This window comes from Globicephala melas, chromosome 2 (assembly GCF_963455315.2).
Source record: "Globicephala melas chromosome 2, mGloMel1.2, whole genome shotgun sequence".
Lineage (NCBI taxonomy): Eukaryota > Metazoa > Chordata > Mammalia > Artiodactyla > Delphinidae > Globicephala > Globicephala melas.
Window position 1 is genome coordinate 66,217,943 of NC_083315.2, and position 20,330 is coordinate 66,238,272.

At 45.3% G+C, this 20,330-nt stretch overlaps 1 protein-coding gene and 1 pseudogene across 5 annotated transcripts in view; both read right to left on the minus strand.

Annotated features, from left to right (window-relative positions):
- Positions 1–20,330, minus strand: part of PIAS1 (protein inhibitor of activated STAT 1) — a 302,740-nt gene that overhangs the window by 275,269 nt on the left and 7,141 nt on the right. The window lies entirely within an intron of this gene.
- On the minus strand, positions 5,756–9,727 carry LOC132596751 (ornithine decarboxylase antizyme 2 pseudogene; annotated as a pseudogene).

Below are 20,330 nucleotides of genomic sequence, written 5' to 3' on the forward strand. Positions count from 1 at the left end.
GTGGAGCACGGGCTCTAGGTGTGTGGGCTTCAGTAGTTGTGGCATGCAGGCTCAGTAGCTGTGGTGCACGGGCTTAGTTGCTCTGTGGCATGTGGGATCTTCCCGGACCAGGGCTCGAACCCATGTCCCCTGCATTGCCAGGCGGATTCTTAACCACTGCGCCACCAGGGAAGTCCCCCTCAGCACTGTTTTTAAGGTCCATTCATGTTGCTATGTATGCATCTACTCCCTTGCTTCTCTAACTGCTGCATAGTACTCTATCGTGTGCATCTTCCACATTTTACCCATCTCCTCTGCTGCAGATGGATGGACAACTGAATGTCTGTGATTGTCCACTATCAGAACTGACACAGCAGTAAACATTCTAATCCATATCCCCTGATGTACCTGTGTGATCCTTTGTCTGGTATATCACCCAGGAGTGGATCTGCTGGGCCCTAGGCTATGCATATATCTGTCTATGTAGTGCCAGACTGCTCTCCAGAAAGGCTGACGGTTTTGCATCCCCACCAGCAGAACATAAGAGCCTACATCTCCACATACCTGCTAACACTTGGCATTTCCCAGCTTTCCAAGTTTTGCCAGTCTAGTAAGTGGAAGGTGACATTTCATTGTTGCCTTAATTGCACTTCTCATTATTGATGGTTTTAATTCTTAATAATTCTCTTCACGTGCCTGTTGGGGTTACCACTTTTACAAATTGCCTGTTGATAAATTTTGCCCGTTATTCTATAGGACCTGCTACCTTTCACTTACTTTGGATTTAATTTGGTCTTCTTTTCCTAGTTTCCTGAGATGAAAGCTTAGATCATTGATTTTAGATCTTTCTTCTTTTCTAATACATGCATTGATGCCGTAAATTTCTCTCTCAGCACTGCTTTCGTTGCATCACACAATTTTTGATTAATCGTATTTTCATTTTCATTTACTTCCAAGTAGTTTAAAATTCCTCTTGAGACTTCTTCTTTGACCCATGTGTCATTTAGAAGTGTCTTGTTTGATATTCAAGTACCTCAGGATTTTCCAGCTATCTTTGTCATTGATTTCTACTTTAACTCCATTGTGGTCTGAGAGCTGACATTGTATGATCTCTGTTTTAAGTTTGTTAAGGTGTGTTTTGTGGCCCAGAATATGGTCAATGCAGGTGAATGTTCTATCTTGGTGAATGTTCCATATGAGCTTGAGAAGACTGTGTATTCTGAAATTGTTGGATGGACATCAATTATATCCACTTGATTGATGATGTTTTGTGTTCATGTACGTCCTTACTGATTTTCTGCCTGGTCAGGCTGTCTATTTCTGATAGAGGTGTTGAAGTCTCCAACGATGATAGTGGATCCATCTATTTCTTCTTGCAGTTCTATCAGTTTTGACTCAGATATACTGACAGTCTAATTGTTAGGTGCATACATGTTAAGGATTGTTGTGTCTTCTTGGAGAACTGATCCTCCAAGAGAGGCGTTATATAACGCCTCTCTTTATCCCTGATAACTTTCGTTGCTCTGTAGTCTTCTCCATACAAAATTAATAAAGCTTTCTCTTAATTGATGTTATCATGGTGTACCTTTCTCCATCCCTTTACTTTTAAACTATTTGTGTCTTTATATATTTTTCCTTTTTTTTGGTCGTGCTGTGTGGCTTGTGGGATCTTAGTTCCCTGACCAGGGATTGAATCCATGTCCTTGGCAGTGAAAGTGCAGAATTCTAACCACCATACCATCAGGGAATTCCCTATTTGTGTCTTTATATTTAAAGTGTGTTTTTTATAGACAACATAATTGGGTCATTCTTTTTAATCCACTCTGACACTCTTTGTCTTCTAGTTGGTATATTTAGACTGCTGACATTTAAAATGATCATTGAGGGACTTCCCTGGTGGCTCAGTGGTTAAGAATCCACCTGCCAATGCAGGAGACACAGGTTCAAGCCCTGGTCCCTGAAGATCCCACATGCCACAGAGTAACTAAGCCCGTGCGCCACAACTACTGAAGCTCACACTCCCTAGAGCCCATGCGCCACAACTATTGAGCCCACGTGCCGCAACTACTGAAGCATGAGCACCCTAGGGCCCACGTGCCACACTACCGAGCCCACGTGCCGCAACTACTGAAGCCCATGTGCCTAGAGCCCGTGCTCCACAACAAGAGAAGCCACTGCACTGAGAAACCTGTGCACCACAGCAAAGAGTAGCTCCCACTCGCCACAACTAGAGAAAGCCTGCACGCAGCAATGAAGACCCAATGCAGCCACAAAAAAAAAAATAAATAAATAAAATGATCATTGGCATAGCTGGATTAATATCTACTATATTTGTTACTGTTTTCTATATGTTACCCCAGTTTTCTGTTCCTATTTTTGTCCTCTAATATTTTTATTCCTTCTGTGGTTTTAACTGAGCATTTTATATGATTCCATTTTCTCTCTTTTCTTAGCATTATCTGTTATGCTTCTGATAACTTTTGATAAAAAAACTTTTTCAGAGGTTTCCCTAGAGTTTGCAATATACATTTACAACTAATCAAAGTCCATTTTCAAATAACACTGTACCACTTCATGGGTACTGTAAGTACTTTACAATAACCAAATATTCCTAATTCCTTCTTCCCATGCCTTGGATAACTGCTGTCATTACTTTCACTTATACATAAGCTATAATCATTGAATACGTTGTTGCTGTTATTATTTTCTCTATTAAGAATAAGAATTCTAAAAGTTTTTAATTTTACCTTCACTTATTCCTTCTCTAATGCTCTTCCTTTCTTTATGTAGGTCCAGGTTTCTGACCTATATCATCTCCTTCTCTCTGAAGAACCTCTTTTAACATTTCTTGCAGGACAGGTTTACTGGCAACAAATTCCCTCAAGTTTTGTTTGTCTGAGAAAGCCTTTATTCCTCCTTCACTTTGGAAGGATAATTTCTCAGGATACAGAATTCTAAGTTGATGAGTTTTTTTTTCTCTCAAGATGAAATATTTCACTACACACTCTTCTTACTTGCATGGTTTCTGAGGAGCAGTCAGATGTAATTCTGATCTTTGTTCCTCTGTAGGTAAGGTGATTTCCCCCCCTGGCTTCTTTCAGTATTTTTTCTTTATCTTTGATTTTCTGCAATTTGAAGGTATAGTAGGTTTGTTTTGTTGTTGTTGTTGTTGTTTTTATCCTGCTTAGTGTTCTCTGAGCTTCCTGGATCTGTGTTCTGGTGTCTGATATTAATTTTGGGAAATTCTCAGTCCTTATTGCTTCAAATATTTCTCCTGTTCCTTTCTCTCATTCTTTAGTACTCCTATTATGTGTATGTTACACCTTTTGCAGTTCTCCACAGTCCTTGGATATCCTGTTCCATTTTTCTTTTCAGTCATCTTTCTCTTTGCTTTTCAGTTTTGGAAGCATCTATAAACATATCCTCAAGCTCAGAGATTCTTTCCTCAACCATGTCCAGTCTACTAATGAGTACATCAAAGGCATTCTTCATTTTTGTTATCGTGTTTTTGATCTCTAGCATTTCTTTTGGACTCTTTCTTAGAATTTCCATCTCTCAGCATAACTTGCCCATCTGTTCTCGAATGTTGTTTACTTTATCCATCTAAGTGCCCTTAACATAATAATCATAGTTATTTTAAAACCTAATCTGATAATTCCAACAGCTCTGCCAGGTCTGAGTCTTGTTCTGGTGCTTGCTCTGTCTCTTCAAACTGTGTTTTTTGCCTTTGAGTATGCGTTGTAATTTTTTTGAAAGCCAGACATGATGTAAAGGAACTGCAGTAAATAGGCCTGTAGTCATGTGGTAGAGGGGGAAGTGAGGAGGGGAGTCCTATAGTCCTATGGTTAGGGCTCAGTCTTTTTCTTTTTTTTTAAATTAATTAATTAATTTTATTTATTTATTTTTGGCTGCCTTGGGTCTTCCGTGCTGCGTGCGTGCTTTCTCTAGCTGTGGTGAGCAGGGGCTACTTTTTGTTGCGATGCACAGGCTTCTCATTGCAGTGGCTTCTTTTGTTGTGGAGCACGGGCTCTAGGCACTCGGGCTTCCATAGTTGTGGTTCGCGGGCTCTAGGGCGCAGGCTCAGTAGCTGTGGCGCACGGGCTTCGTTGCTCCGCGGCATGTGGGAACTTCCCGGACTAGGGCTTGTACCCTTGTCCCCTGCACTGGCAGGCGGATTCTTAACCACTGCGCCACCAGGGAAGCCCAGGGCTCAGTCTTTTAGTGAGAATGTACCTCTGGATTGTGAACTTCACAAGTGCTTCTGTTTTTTTTTCAGCCCCTTAAGTGGAACAGGGTGGCTAGAGCTGGCTGGAGTTGGGGATTTTCTTTCCCCCAGATTGTTTAGTCTCTGCTGAAATCCCAGCAGGTTAGGCTGGGGTAAAATGGTTTCTTCTGGGGGTGTTAAGAAGAATGGAACCCTCTGACATATTTCAAAATGGTTACTTTTTGTCTCCCCCTGCTGGAAGCATGACCCGATTTTTCTCTGACATTTGCTGTGACACCCTGGTAGAGCTCCTAGAGGTAAAACTCAACAAAAGTTTAGGCGCCTCTATGAGACTGGGCCCCCCTGGAGTTTTTAAATCTCAAACTTGTCCACATGGAGTCTCCAGCAATTCACCAATCACAGCTGAGGTTTCCCTACTGCTTGTTCCCAGAGAGGTCTCTGTCCATGGGTTTCTGCTCTGGTAGCTGTGAGTATCCACCTGTCTGTGTTTCCACTTTTTGGAGCAGTGGTTTGCCCTGTGTCCTCAATTCTATGACAGGTCTAAGAAGGGTTGTTTATTCTCGGTTTTTTTCAGCTTTTCACCTGTTAGGACAGAGTACAGACTTCCAAGCTCCTTACCTGCCCAACTGGAAACGGGAAGCCTCTCTGCTTTTTGGTTTGCATGAGTAACTTGTATATTCTATATAGTAATTCCTTATCATTTTTAGATTTATAAATATCTTCTCCCATTCTATCACCTATTGTCCATGGTATCCACTTTTGAACAGATATCCTTAATTTTGACATTATCAAATTAATCCATGTTTTTCCTTCTGGGTTTGTGCTTTTGAGGTTTTGTATAAGGAGTTCCGTTCCCAACCCAGGTCCCAAAGGTACCCTCTTATATTTTCTTCCATTAGCTGTAGAGTTTTACTTTTCACATTGAGGTCTTTTGTCATTTAGAGTGTACATTTCTATTCGGTGTCAGGCAGGAATCCTACTTTGTCTTTCTCCATCTACTGAGCTGGTTTAATCTGCCCCTGCTTCATTGATGTGCGATGCCTAACAACCGTATGCTCATGGTCTGACTTTGAGTTGTCTGTTCTATTCCATGGTCTATTGGTCTGTTTCTGTGCAAAACAATCTTCTCGTTTTGCTTCGTCTGGCTTCTTACATGGCTTTGCAGTGTGCTGCTCCTCACTCTTGTAAGGTTGACTTAATCCTGCTCATCCACATCAATTTTAGAATGAGTATATCAAGTTCCTGGAAAATATACCTGGAATCTTTACTGGGATTTCATTGCATACATAAATTAATTCATAAAGGACTGACTCCTGTGTAACATTAAGTAATTCCATCCAAGAGCATAAAATTTCCCTCAATTTCTTCAGGTTAATTTCTACATCCTTTAGTAGAGTTTTAAAGTTTTCTTCATAGGCTTCTTTTCTTTTCTTTCACAACTTTCAATCAGTTTATTGACACAGTAACACAACACACTTGCCTCCCTGACACCCCCAACCCCTCGCCCAGGCTAGACCTCTCCCCCTTCCTCCCCCCTTAGAACAAGCTGTTCAGTGAAAACAGAAAAGGGCAGGCCACTTCTATACCCTCAGTGCCACTGCCAAGCCCAGGGGAGCAGGGTCTCAGGCACTACTCAGAACCTGTCAGGGAGGGGCGCCGTTAGCACTAGACTTAGCCAGGCAGAGGCGTCCAGTCCCTCGGAGCAGATTCTCCCACAACCCCCAGGCCCTGAGCTGCTCTTCCTCTTGCCCTCTGCTGTCTGTGACCCTAGGAATGGCATACCTTGGGCCTGCGGCCAAGAGCGAGAACTCCTGGCCGTAATTTGAGAATTGGAATTTGGCTAGTGTTTTTTAAGGCCCAGGCACCCCAAAAAAAGCCCTGGTGGTGGGTGTGAACTTCAATGCCCCTATTTTAAATGCACTGATAACGTGAAACAGATTAAGCCAGCTTAACCAAATGCCAGAATAACACGAAGCTGTAAAGGAGGGGTCAGACCTGCCTTCTCCAGGCCAGACACAAATGCACAGAGAGAAGCCCAGGTGGAGTGTCAAAAACAACTGAAGGACACTGCCCAGGGGCTGAAAAGCCTATACTCCGGAGTCCCCAGGGTGACAGGAAGCAAGGAAAGAAAATACGCAGGTCTTAAAAACCAAAAAAGAAAGCCCAACAGCAGGGGAACCTCAGCCTGACAGTGCTGTCCACCAGCTCTCCAGGCCTTGCCCCTGGACCCAGACAGTCCCTCCCCCTCTAGGCAATGTCCTCCCCTAGGCTAGATAGAGCACATCACACAGCGCAGTTTAAAAAGCTTCTAATGCCAGTTCATAAACATCTTCATTTACTATTGGTGATTACATGTGAATAATATGTTTATACTGTTCTTTATGGAAAACAATTTCAACGAGTCAACGCTGACAGCACAATAGGCAACCCTCACCCTGAGCCCCTCTGCGTCCTTCCCTAGACAGCAAGAAGCTCCCTCCTCTGTCCCAGGGCTGCCTAACTTCCCCTCTTCCCCCACTGTGGCTCTTGGGCAAAGCATCCTCTATGACCATTAGTCCTCATCGGACAAGTTCTGGTCCAGGGGGTAAACCATGAACATCACATCTGGTCGAGAGGGGACACAGGGATGGCCTGGACGCACAATCTCAAAGCCCAAGAAGCTGAAGGTCTTCAGGAGTGGAGCTCTGTCTTCCCGGCCCTTCCTGAAGCAGATGAAGACGTAGTTCACTTTCATCTTCTCTTCGGCAGACTCTAGCAGTGCTAACAATCCTTCTTTGCTCCCATCCGCTAATAATCCATCTGGGATTTCTACAAACAGGCTCTGGCTGGACAGGACTGCATCCCAGGAAGAGACCTTCACCTCGGTGACCTCATACTGGAAGTGGACGATGTGAGGTTTTCCAACGTTCACAGGGAGGTCCTGGGTCACAGTGAGCTTCTCGTCCTTATATATTAGAGCTGAGAGAGAAGGATCCCTGCCGCCCCCTCGCCCACCGGGGATCTTCGACAGTGGGTGAGGGGCATCAGGCGCACCACAGAGGCCTCGGAACAATGGGCCTGCAGCACTGGAGCTGGGGACAGTTACTCAAAGGCAAAATACTACTGTCCTGGGTGTTTATCCTCCTCGGCGGCTCTGCTCAGGGTGGGAAGAGGCGGCGCAGGGAGTGGGTAGGTGGATGAGTGGGCGGGTGTGGGGTCGCGCGCGCGTGCGCGGGGCCGAGTTCTGCGGGCTAAATCCCTGTCGGGCAGCGGGCCCAGAGCCCTCCTCCTGCCTCAGCGAGCGCCTGCCTCCAACTCGGTTTCTTTTATATTCTTGGTTAAGTTCATTCCTAGGCATTGTACACGCTTTTTTGCTGCTATTGTAACTAGAAGTTGGTTCTGCTGGTGAAGAAAAATGTTACGGATTTATTTTTTTAGGTTAATATTGTATCTGGGGATTTTACTGAATTCTCTTAATAGTTTTAACGGTCTATCTGTTGTTTCTCTTTGTTTTTACGAGGCAAATGAAAATATTATTTCTACATGATGATAGTTTTTTAATAGAAGTATAGCTGATTTACACTGTTGCGTTAGTTTCTGGTGTACAGCAAAGTGGTTCGGTTTATACATGTATATGTTTTTCATATTCTTTCCATTACGGTTTATTACAGGCTCTTGAATATAGTTCCCTGTGCTATACAGTAGGACCTTGTTATCTATTTTATATATAGTAGTTTGTATCTGCTAATCTCAAACTCCTAATTTATCCTTCGCTCACCTCCTTCCTCCTTTGGTAACCATAGTTTGTTTCCTACGTCTATGAGTCTCTTTCTGTTTTGTAAATAAGTTCATTTGTATCATATTTAAAATTCCACATATAAGTGATATATGGTATTTTTCTTTCTCTTTCTGACTTACTTCACTTAGCATGATAATCTCCAGGTCCATCCATGTTGCTGCAAATGGCATTATTTCATTCGTTTTTATGGCTGAGTAATGTTCCATTAAAGAAGATTTTATATATGTGTGTGTGTGTGTGTGTGTGTGTGTGTGTGTGTGTGTGTGTGTGTATCTCCATTCTTCTTTACCCATTCAACATGATACTTTTTTTTTTTTTTTTTTTTTTTTTGCGGTACGCGGGCCTCTCCCGTTGCGGAGCACAGGCTCCGGACGTGCAGGCTCAGCGGCCATGGCTCATGGGCCCAGCCGCTCCACGGCATGTGGGATCCTCCCAGACCGGGGCGCGAACCCACGTCCCCTGCATCGGCAGGCGGACTCCCAACCACTGCGCCACCAGGGAAGCCCCAACATGATACTTTTATCTTTTCTCTTCTAATCCGTCTATCTCTTATTCTTTCTTCCTAATAGCTTTGTCTAGAACTTCCATTATTGTATGTTGAATGGTAGCAGTACAGTTGGATTCCGTATTTTTTTCCAGATTTTAAAAAGAATGCACTTAAAATCTTTTAAGTATGATTGGTTTAAGTTTTTGATATATCACCTTTACCAAGTTAAAAATGTCTTTCCTATATCCAGTTTGCTAAGTTATTGAACCATAAATAGGTCATGAACTTTATCAAATGCTTTTTCTTCACCAGTTGAGATACTTGTATGATTTTTGTCTTTTATTAATGAGGTGATTTCTGATGTTGAGCCAACCTGAAATTCCTGGGATAAACCCTACTTGATCAAAATAAATTGTTTTAAATATAAAACTGGGTTATATGACTGGGTTAGTTAGCTGATACTTTATTTAGGATTTTTATATCTACATCATAGTTGAAACAAGCCTATTCTTTCATTAATTTTGTCTTTGTCTTTACTGATTTTGGAACCAAGATTACACTGGTTTCATAAAATGATCTGGGCAGCTTTTGCTCTTTTCTAGTTTTTTGGAAAAACTTATAGAAGACAGGAATTAACAGTTCCTTGAAAGTTTGGTACAGCTCCAGAAGTTCATAAACTTTACTACCATGACTCCTCCAGCCTCATTGTTTTCTACTGTTTACCACATACTTTGAAAGATTTGGTTTAGATTAATAAGTGTACAAGTTTTTCTCTCCCTAGGTGGCTACATGCTGTAACGTACACACAGCCCTTAAGAATGCTGCCACCACAAACTCAAGGTCATCCGCTTCAACTGGACTGTCAACACTTTTACTCCCTGGAAGTTAAAGGGTGGCATCCCTCAGCCCTGCCTCAAGTCTCCTCCTTAGCCCTCAGCTTTTACCTTGGCATAGATGACTCAGCCTCCTACTTTATTGAGCAAACGGGACCCCTAGAGACTAGCTCTCCTGACTCTCACCTACCTACTTACAGTGACTGTATATCCACACCCAATCACACCTCTTTCCACCCATCTCAGAAAACGAGGTGTCCCTTCTTAAATCCAAGACAATTCCTATAAGTGTGCTTCAAAACCCCATCCCTTTCTCCCAGGGACCTCACTCCTTTCGACATCCTCTCTCTCTCCTAAAATTTAAACCCTCCCTCCCTACGGGGCTCCTTCTCCTCAGACCAGCAACATAATCAAATCTCACCCATCGCCAAAAAATCCCTCCTTTGTGTGCTCTGGGGCAGGCATTCTCACGCACGGCAGGTGGGAGTGTAAATTGGCAAGATCATTCTGGGAAGCAATTTGGTAACCTGAATCAAAAGCCTGAAAAATATTTGCACCCTTTGTCCCAGTAATCCTACCTCCAGAAATCCATCTAAGGAAGTAATCAGAAATGCTGACAAGGAGAGATGTTTAAAAATGTTAATCTCACTGTTATTTTAACAGCAAAATTTGGAAACAATCTAAAGGTTCAACGATCGGGGATTGGTTAAATAAACTGTACTTAAATATAATGAAATTTCATGCAGTCACTAAAAATATCATTTTTAAAGAAGAGTTGACATGGGGAACTGTTCATGAAGCAATGTTGTAAGTGAAAACACCAGCATATAAAAAATATATACAGTGCGGTACTGATTTTGTTATATATAAAAATGGCTAACGCTTCTGGAATGTTAGCTATTATATACACCCTCTCCCTCAATCTTCACAACATTCCTCTACAGTTAATACTGTTATTCACGTCTTGTAGAGAAAGAAACCAACCAGAAAGAAAAACATCAATATCTATGGGGAGGAAGGTGGGTTACTGATGAATTTCATTTTCTTCATACTCTTTTGTACTTTCTAACTCTTTAACAAGGAGGTATTACTTTTTGTCAAACAGAAATACGGAATCATTCTTCTCATTTCTGGTTTATATATGTGAGTAATGAACAATTTGAACAATCCAGAGAAAATGAAAACCCTCCTCCCACTACTGCTATTCCAACCACCAGAGACAGCCCACTGTGTACAGTCTGGCTGCTTTATATTTGCTTTTTTTTTTTAATTTTTTTTTTTTTTTTTTTTTTTTGGCTGCGTTGGGTGTTTGTTGTTGCTCGTGGGCTTCCTCTAGTTGTGGCGAGTAGGGGCTACTCTTCCTTGCAGTGCACGGGCTTCTCCTTGTGGTGGCTTCTCTTGTTGTGGAGCACAGGCTCTAGGCGCGGGGGCTTCAGTAGTTGCAGCACGCAGGCTCAGTAGTTGTGGCACGTGGGCTCAGTAGTTGTGGTGCACAGGCTCTAGGGCACACAAGCTTCAGTAGTTGTGGTGCACAGGCTTAGTAGTTGTGGCTCGTGGGCTCTAGATCCCAGGCTCAGTAGTTGTGGCACACGGGCTTAGTTAGTTTGTAGCATGTGGGATCTTCCCGGACCACGGCTCGAACCCACGTTCCCTGCATTGGCAGGTGGATTCTTAACCACTGCTCCACCAGGGAAGTCCCTATATTTGATTTTTTTTTTTTTTTTTTTTTTTTTTTTGCGGTGCACGGGCCTCTCACTGTTGTGGCCTCTCCCGTTGCGGAGCACAGGCTCCGGACGCGCAGGCTCAGCGGCCATGGCTCACGGGCCCAGCTGCTCCGCGGCATGTGGGATCTTCCCAGACCGGGGCACGAACCCGTGTCCCCTGCATCGGCAGGCAGACTCTCAACCACTGCGCCACCAGGGAAGCCGCCTATATTTGCTTTTAATTTATATTTAGCTTTGGTATTTATATTTGCTTTTCAAATGTGTATGTAGACTTATACACTTGAAAAAGCAAATGTGATCATCTTACCACATCAATACTTCAAACTCGACAATTTGAGTCCTTTCAATGGCTGCATTTTGGTTTCCACCCTGAAGGATGTCCAGGGCCCCTTTCTGTTGGAGCGGCCCATGTTTAATTTTGCCAAGTGGTGAACCATCTCTGTCTGTGTGTGCCTGGCCACCCCAAGAGCTCCTGGTTTGGGGTCTGGATAACCGAGTTCTTGTCCTGTTTCTGCCATTTACTAGCTGTGCTACCAGAGGCTAATCCCTTTTTCTCACTGGGAGCCTGTTTCCCCATCCTTCAGGCTGGGTAACAGCTCTTGCCTTGCCCACGTTAAGGTGACATTGTGATGCTCCAACTGGCTGATGGCAGTGCCTGGTTAAGTGCTGCCCCCCAAGCAGTCCTCTTTGGACTCCTCCCTTCTGCCTCTCCTCCCCATTTGCCTGCAGCCTGAAGGATTCTTCAACTTGTCTTAAATAGAGAAGGGGGCCAGAGGGCCGCACGAAGGGAAGGGACATGGTCCCCAGACAAGCGCTAGGGGCCCAGAGGCTCAAGGCTGGCTTTTGGGCCCTCTCCAGCTCACTCACGAGTCTTCTGACTGACATCGGCGGAGGAGGACTCTCCGGAGGCGGGAGCAAAAAAGAAATGCCTGGAGTGCAACGGCGTGTACCAGCGGAAAGCACTCGAGGGCTGAAAACGCTGCCTGGCTTCCACTGCCAAAGCGCATTTTAAAGGCTCTGCGGGAGCGAGCGGGTGCAGCGGCCAGGGCCTTCTTCCGCGGAGCCGCCGCCCTCTGGTGGCGGCATGCAAATATTACAGCTGCTGTATAGGCCCCGCCTCCCCGTGCAGAGGCTGAGTTGCCACTCACATCCTGAAAGTAAGGGGCCCTTAGGGAGCTCTCAACGAAAACTGAAACCTGGCAGAAAGGGAAGCCAGGCCTGGGTGAACCAGGACTGGAACCTGGGACTCCAGATGCCCCACCCAACAGATGCTTACAACAGCTTCTAGTAATCGTTAAAGCAAAAGGCACCAGACAATGACAAATTTTATGCAGGCTACTGCAGTAGAGAGGAGGTTCATTAACGAGAACCCTCTCAAAGAAAAGGAAGGGGCGTGAGGTTTTAGAGAGCAGGTGAACCAGGGAGTCATCAACCAGTCTCGTGGGAATAGCAAGAAAGGATGTAGGCGGGTTGTTTTCTTGGAATATGCGAGAGCAAGGTGGTCCTGTTTCCCCAGAACTTAAAGAGGTGGGGGAATTTTTTCGTTCATTCGTTCTCTTATTACAGGACCTTTGTATCATTTCAAGTCTTTCTTTCTTTATTTTTGGCTGCGTTGGGTCTTCGTTGCGGTGCGTGGGCTTCTCATTGCAGTGGCTTCTCTTGTTACAGAGCACGGGCTCTAGGCACGCGGGCTCAGTAGTTGTGGCTCGCGGAATGTAGAGCACAGGCTCAGTAGTTGTGGCGTACGGGCTTAGTTGCTCTGCAGCATGTGGTATCTTCCCAGACCAGGGCTCAAACCTGTGTCCCCTGCGTTGGCAGGCGGATTCTTAACCGCTGCGCCACCAGGGAAGTCCCGAGAATTTCTTAATCATAGCTGCCTTTTGGGAGCACAGGGTTCAGATAAAGTTCAATGCTGTCATAATGGAGCAGGCTGCAGAATGGCCATTTAAGAGGTGAGGATAGTGAGGCCCAGGTCACACATCTGTGGGTTTCAGTGGTTGAGACAAGATTCCAACCTGCACATACGAAGACACCAAGGAGACCCCAACCCGAAGTTGAAAGTTCCCTCTAAGAGTAAAGTCGTAAGTCATTGTGCAAGGTAGCAGCCCAGCCTGCAGCAGCAGAAATGGCCTGCTCGGTTGCGGCTTTCAGTTTGATGCAGCGCATCAGCGACGTGCTGGCATCACCCAGGAAAAGTGTTGGGATTTGCCAACGCTTCTGGTAAGGCAGGGTGGTGGCCCTGAAGATACTGTGAAGCCCCCTAGTCAAGTCTAGGGAAGGACCAGAAACGGGGCAGTTCTGGGATTCAGCTACCGTCTCTCTGTTAGCCAATCTGTCTGTCTGTCTGTCTCTCTCTCTCTGGCCCCCACTCTGTTTCTCTTCCTACCCAGGCTTCTTTCTCACCCACAATCTCTACTCCCCGGTAACTTCAACTGGCACCTGGCCACTTGCGGCCACCCCAGCCCCTGAGTCTACCCAACCTCCAGCCGTAGAGCCCACCATGAACTGCAGCTTCCTTTGGGTGTTTTAAGACCCCTCCCCTGAGCCAGCCTGTGTTTTCAAGCCAGGCCCCAAGTCACTGACTGCCCTGCCTGTGCCCTGCCAGGCCTCTGACAGGCAGCCCACCAGGGCGCCTCTGTTGCTCAGGGTTGGGTGGATGGGGTTACATGATCTGCTTCTTGCAGGGGCTTGGACAGGACAGCTGTCCTCAGAGGCGTCAGGAGTAGCTGCGTCCAGGTGGCCTGAGGCTACAGTTTGGGAAGCCAGGATGGAAGTGTCATCATCTTCAGGCACTTGAGCCCACTCATGGGTCCTGAGCTTCGCCTGCAGGAAGGTGCTGACTGAAGAAGGTGGTCTGAATGACCAGAGAGAAGAGGACTGCAGTGTGACAAGCCCAGGCTGTGGTCCCAGCAGCACCTCTGGCCACACCCAGTTGCCCAGCCTCTTTGACAACCTTCTTCCTTCTTGGCATGAGGATTGCCCTTCTTGGCTAGGATCGCCCTAGCCCGATGCCACTAGCCACAAAAATCACCGCTGGCACAGGGGCCTGCTCACCAAGAGGGTTCCAAGCGTCCACTTGTCAATCCACGTGCTTTTTCTCCAGGAAAAGGAGACACCAGCAATAATGACTTGAAATGATGATCCAATGAGCAGTTGAATTTCTCCTGGTAAATGAATCAGTTGGCTTCCTGATCTACAAATCAGCCTCTCTGAGTCAGCTGAAATGACCCTCTACTCAGTCTGACCAACTCGGAGGCTGTATCAGGCAGGGATCTTTCATTACAGGTGACAGGAACCCAATGTGGACAATCTAAAGGAAATGGGAACTAGATTAAGATGACCTGGCATGTGGCAAGGAACCCCATGCTGGGCGGACAGCTGGACTGCAGGGATGCGTAGGGCCACCGCTCAGACTTCGCACAGCCTCGCCCCACTTGCCTGACACACCCTCTGCACATCACTGCTTCCACCTGCCCCAGGCTGCTTCTTACACCATTAACCCTCAGGGAGGGGTGGTCTGACCCAAGTCCAAACATCCTGAAGAAAAATGGGCTCCGATTGGCATGTTCAGGTACCCGCCCCCAACAATCAACTGCGTCCACTTTCCACTGAACGAAATGGCTTTCTATAATTGGGGAAGGTGATGGGGGGGGCACTGGAGGTAGGGGACAGCAGTGCTAGAATGAGTGCTTCCCTGGTGTGTCTTTGTTACTCCTCTGCTCTGGCCTTTCTTCTGCCATGAATGCCCTTACCATTCCCTCAACCCCTTTACCAGGCTGGCTCTGCCCTCCTTTGAGACTCAAGTTGGCTGTCACCTCCTCCTGGAAGCACCTACCCCTGCCCCACGGGTGCTCCTCATTTGTGCTCCCACAGCACCCTCCCTTCCTGCTTCCATTCCCGCCAGCTCATCCTAGCTCGTGAGTTACTTGAAGACTCGGCCATGTCTTATCCTCAGGGACTGGGACACAGAGGAGGTTCAGGAAATGTTTCCTGAATAAACTGATTCTAAGGGCTTGGATTCAGGAATGGGGGTGATTTTTCAGAAAGGCATCCCAGGATTTTCTTTCCAATTGTTTCTCACGTGATGCAGGGTATCACCTTCAATTTTTGAGTTTCAATTCCTGCTTCACCATATATTAGTTGGACAAGTTACCTAGCCTCCTAAGTTTCCTGACTCCCTCAGTTCTTCATCTGTAGAATGGGACCCAGTAGTACCTACTTCAAAGGACTGTTGTGAGGGTTAAATTAGATACTGCTTAGCACAATTCCTGGGACAATCTACATACTCATTATTTTATTATTGCTTTTACTATCATCATATGCCTCCCTCACTCTCCAGCAGCGCGGAGCCCTGTAGCTGTGCAGGGAACAGGATGCCCCTCTCTCCAGCCCCTCACAATCCATAAACAATCATTGCTGCATCAATAAAACAAAGGCTCAGACTGGAGCCTCACTGGACTTCTGTAACAAAGGTAGCATCATTCATATGTAAAATCTTTTGGAAAATATAGTAAAGAAAAATATCAAGCAGTCTAATACATTATATTTTGGTATACCTTTTCCAGTCTATTTTCTTATGAATGTTAAATGCAGTTTTAATCATACTGCATATATACATATATATATTTGCTTTCTATTGTCCATAGTAGCATCATATCCAACAACAGAAAAACCAAACAACACAATCCAAAAATGGGCAGAAGACCTCACTAGACATTTCTCCAAAGAAGACATACAGATGGCCAAGAGGCACATGAAAAGATGTTCAGCATTGCTAATTATTAGAGAAATGCAAATCGAAACTACAATGAGGTATCACCTAATGCTGGTCGGAATGGCCAGCATTAAAAGTCTACAAATAACAAATGCTGGAGAGGGTGTGGAGAAAGGGAACCCTCCTACACTGTTGGTGGGAATGTAAATTGATACAGCCACTATGGAAAACAGTATGGAGGTTCCTCAAAAAACTAAAAATAGAGTTGCCATATGATCCAGCAATCCCATTCCTGGGCATATACCCAGAGAAAATTATAATTAGAAAACATACATGCACCCCTATGTTCATAGCAGCACTAATTACAATAGCCAAGACATGGAAACAACCTAAATGTCCATCAACAGGTGAATGCATAAAGAAGGTGTGGTATATATACACAATGGAATATTAGCCATCAAAAAGAATGAAATAATGCCATTTGCAGCAACATGGATGGACCTAGAGATTATCAAACTAAGTGAAGTCAGAAAGAGAAAGACATAGTAGCATCGTATCATGCCTGCTACGTTGTTATAGATAATGCTGAATACACCATTTCCCAACTTTTCAAGAAAGATAACTTTTTTTAAGTTACAATCATGACTCTTATACAGAAACAAACTGAACACATTTAAAGATATTCTTTAACTCATTATTAACCAGGGACCCAGGAAGATGCTATAACCAATTCAAAGGCAAAAGTACGGAACAGGCACATTTATAGACACGTTTATAGGAATATTGAGATGAAGGTGTAAATGGAGTCAACACTGGCTTCTTGCACAGTGGGGAAGGAAGTCAACTGAACACCCACTGGACTGAATTTTTGCGGGTCCCTAAACATGTCTGCTGCTAGCTGGACTCATTCACTGTACTGGGAAAGGTTGCGACCCAAGAAAATCACACACAGTTGGATTGCTATTCAAGGAAGAAGGCATCATACAGTCTCAGATATGAAGATACCAGATCTAGCGGGCTAGGCTGCTCATGACTGCCAGGAGGAGACACTCACAGATCACTTATAAAAGTGGGGTAGAAAGGAAATCCACGCCATCAAGCAAGTTAAAAAACAATATGGGGGCTTCCCTGGTGGCACAGTGGTTGAGAATCTGCCTGCTAATGCAGGGGACACAGGTTCGAGCCCTGGTCTGGGAGGATCCCACACGCCGCGGAGCAACTAGGCCCGTGAGCCACAGCTACTGCGCCTGCGTGTCTGGAGCCTGTGCTCCGCAACAAGAGAGGCCGCGACAGTGAGAGGCCCGCGCACCGCGATGAAGAGTGGCCCCCACTTGCCACACTAGAGAAAGTCCTCGCACAGAAACCAAGACCCAACACAGCAAAAAGAAATAAATTAATTAATAAACTCCTACCCCCAACATCTAGAAAAAAAATAGTCCTTGATATCATACTTATAAAAAAGAAAAAACAATATGGATGGTACAATCCCATTTTATAGTGATGCTAACATATGCTAAAATGTATATAGAAAAATCTACAGGAATATATGCCAAACTCTTAACAGTCTATCTCTGGAAGGTGGAGTAATGAAGGATCTTTCATTACCTATGGATTTGGGGTGTGTTTTTTTTTTTTGCAATACTTGAATTATTTACAATGGACCTGTATTACTTTTATAATTTTTAAAATAAGAAGGAAGACGGCAGTTTACATGCTACACATTAAGACTTTATGGATGCTTTCAGATATTCACTCACGCAATCTTCCTGAATTACTCAAATTACTTAAGTACATATAGACTCCAACCCACTGAAACATAAGTAAAAATCAAGGATTTAAGGAAAGGGCTTCCCTGGTGGCGCAGTGGTTGAGAGTCCGCCTGCCGATGCAGGGGACACGGGTTCGTGCCCCGGTCCGGGAAGATCCCACATGCCGCAGAGCAGCTGGGCCCGTGAGCCATGGCCGCTGAGCCTGCACGTCCGGAGCCTGTTCTCCGCAACGGGAGAGGCCACAACAGTGAGAGGCCCGCGTACCGCACAAAAAAAAAGAAAAAAAAAAAAGGAAATGCAGTGTGGCTGATTACATTTTTCAAGTTTGACCACACCAACATATGTATGCATGTAATGTGTATGTGTACATGTTCGTGTACATGTATGTATGTATGTGAGCATCCCACTTGTTCATCTTATGTAATGATGTTGACATACTTCCATTCGATCTGGGTGGATCTTTATAACTGTCCCAACCAATAGGATGCAGCAGAAGTGACAATGAATCATTTCTGAGATTAGGTCATCCAATTATCGACAGTACGGCTCTCTTGGGGGATGCTAGCCCTTGGAACTCAGCCCCTGTATTTCGAAGAAGTGTAGGCTACACAAGAGGCCATGTGTGGAGTTCCGGTTAATAGCCCCAGCCAGGCCCCCAGCTGGGTGACAGTCAGCACCAACCATGGGTGGATGAACAAGGCTTCAGATGATTAAGGCCAAGCTAGAGACTCAAGCTTTTGAGTCTTCCTGCTGAGGCCTCCAACGTCATGGAGGAGAGACAGGCCAACCCTGCCATACCCTGTCTAAGCTCCTGATGCACAGAAACTGCAAGAGATAGTAAATGATTACTGTTTTAAGCCATTAAGGTTTTGGGGAGCAGTACGTGCAGCCACAGTGACTCGAACATGCAGTATAAGCATAGAGAATTCAATATAAATATCATAAACATGGTTAAAATTTGAACGACGAATTCCCATTTCTGAAAAACGAAGACCTATATAGTTTTTAAAAAGAGAGATATGATAATTGAGCCTTTAATGGAGAGGCGTGGAAGTAGGGAGCTGGGAAACGTCTCACCTTAGTTTGTAAGGGAAGAAAAAAAATTACAGATTTTTCTTGAATTTGAGAGTTGGAGAAACATGGGTCCAAGAAAGTGTTTTATAATCTGGAAGGTGTTAACAGAATTAAAACAATAAGCTGTACACTTTTCCAAATCACAGAAGATAAAAAACAAATCATACATATCATAGAAGGCAAAAAACAAGAGAAACACAAAAGAGAAAGCATAGACCAAAACATGAAAATAAGACCAAACATGAAAATAAGACCAAACATGAAAATAAGACCAAACATGCCAGAATAAACATAAATGCATTACGCTCCTCTACTAAAAGCCAAAGACCCTCCAACTGAGTCAACACAATTTCATTACTACAATGCACCCATATGACTGTATATAAGATATAACTAAATATACACCCTTTCCATCTGTGGCATCTGCACGTTAGGCAAACTCGCCTTCCAGACAGACAGCTTGCCAGTTCCACTCAGCTCCCTGTGTCTTTAGTCTCCAGATGGTTGTGGGCTAATGGTAGGGCCCAGGGCAGACAGAAGTGGCCACCTCAGGAAGCCATACCTTCGTGATAGGAGGAGCTACTCAGTTTTCTGGCTGGAACAAACCTGAACAGGGAGTGAGGGTCAAACATTCCCCCTACATGCTTCCTGTCTGAAGGTTCTAGGCCAGATTAGAGGGCAAAGCATTCTCAGGCCACCAACCATGCCATCTCGCCCAGCCCACTGGCACATCATTAGGGAAAATTCCTCCCGGACTCCTGCCAAGCATGTGCACTTTTTCTGAAAGGTTCTGAGTTTTTGTCTTTTCCTATGTCTTAATTAGCTTTCAAATTGGGAAGTTGGGAGATGGTCTATCTAGGAAGGTTGTTTGATGCCATCGTAAGTCTAAAGTCTTATTATCTTAGAAGACGCTTTTTAAAAACTGTCTATGAAACATCAGGTGCTGTGCCACGTGCTCAGAGCACAGTAATGAATAAAGCCTGGCCCCAGCCCTGGAGAGGCGCTCAAGGCCCGGGGAGGGGGCAGGGAGCAAGCAAGTGCACAGCTAACGGAAGGTAGAAGGAAATAAGTGCTAAATATAGGTGCCGCGTGGCAGGGACAGGGAGGAGGGAGCACTTCACGCTGATGGAGGAATGGAGGAGGCTTTATGGAGAGTCTGCAGGGCCTCCCTCTGAGCCCACAACAGTAACTGTAAACGGGGGAAAGTACCCACACGCCCAAAGCGCCGTCAGCATTCAGAGCCTGCTCATCCTGGGGCAGCTGAGCCACTTGGAGGGGAAGGCGCCCTCCCCAGGGGCAGGGACGCTGTGACCCTCAGGAAGGGCGAGGGGAGGGGGCAGATGAAACGGGTCACATTGGGTTCAGAGGAAAGCAGTGGCCCAGGATGAGGCGTCATCATGCAGGAGACCCCAGCCCCAAGGACTTCAAGGTTTCTGACGTTACCTAAGGTGAAATGTTGCTAACGGTCAGGGGGTGAGTTGTGGGCATTTTCTCAGTCCCAGCTTGGAGGGGAGGCAGAAACGAGAAAGGGGGCTGGTGGGGTCCAGCCCCAGGAAACATGAGTGGGGGTCTCAGCTAAAAGGGGGGGAAGGGGACCAGCATTTATTAAGTCCCTCCTCGGGGCCAGGCACTACAGAGCATTAGCTTATCTAATCTTTGTAACTCTGCAAATACTTACTGAGCACCTACTCTGTGCCAAACACTGTTTTAGGCACTGGGGATACAGTGGTAAACAAAAATTATGCTC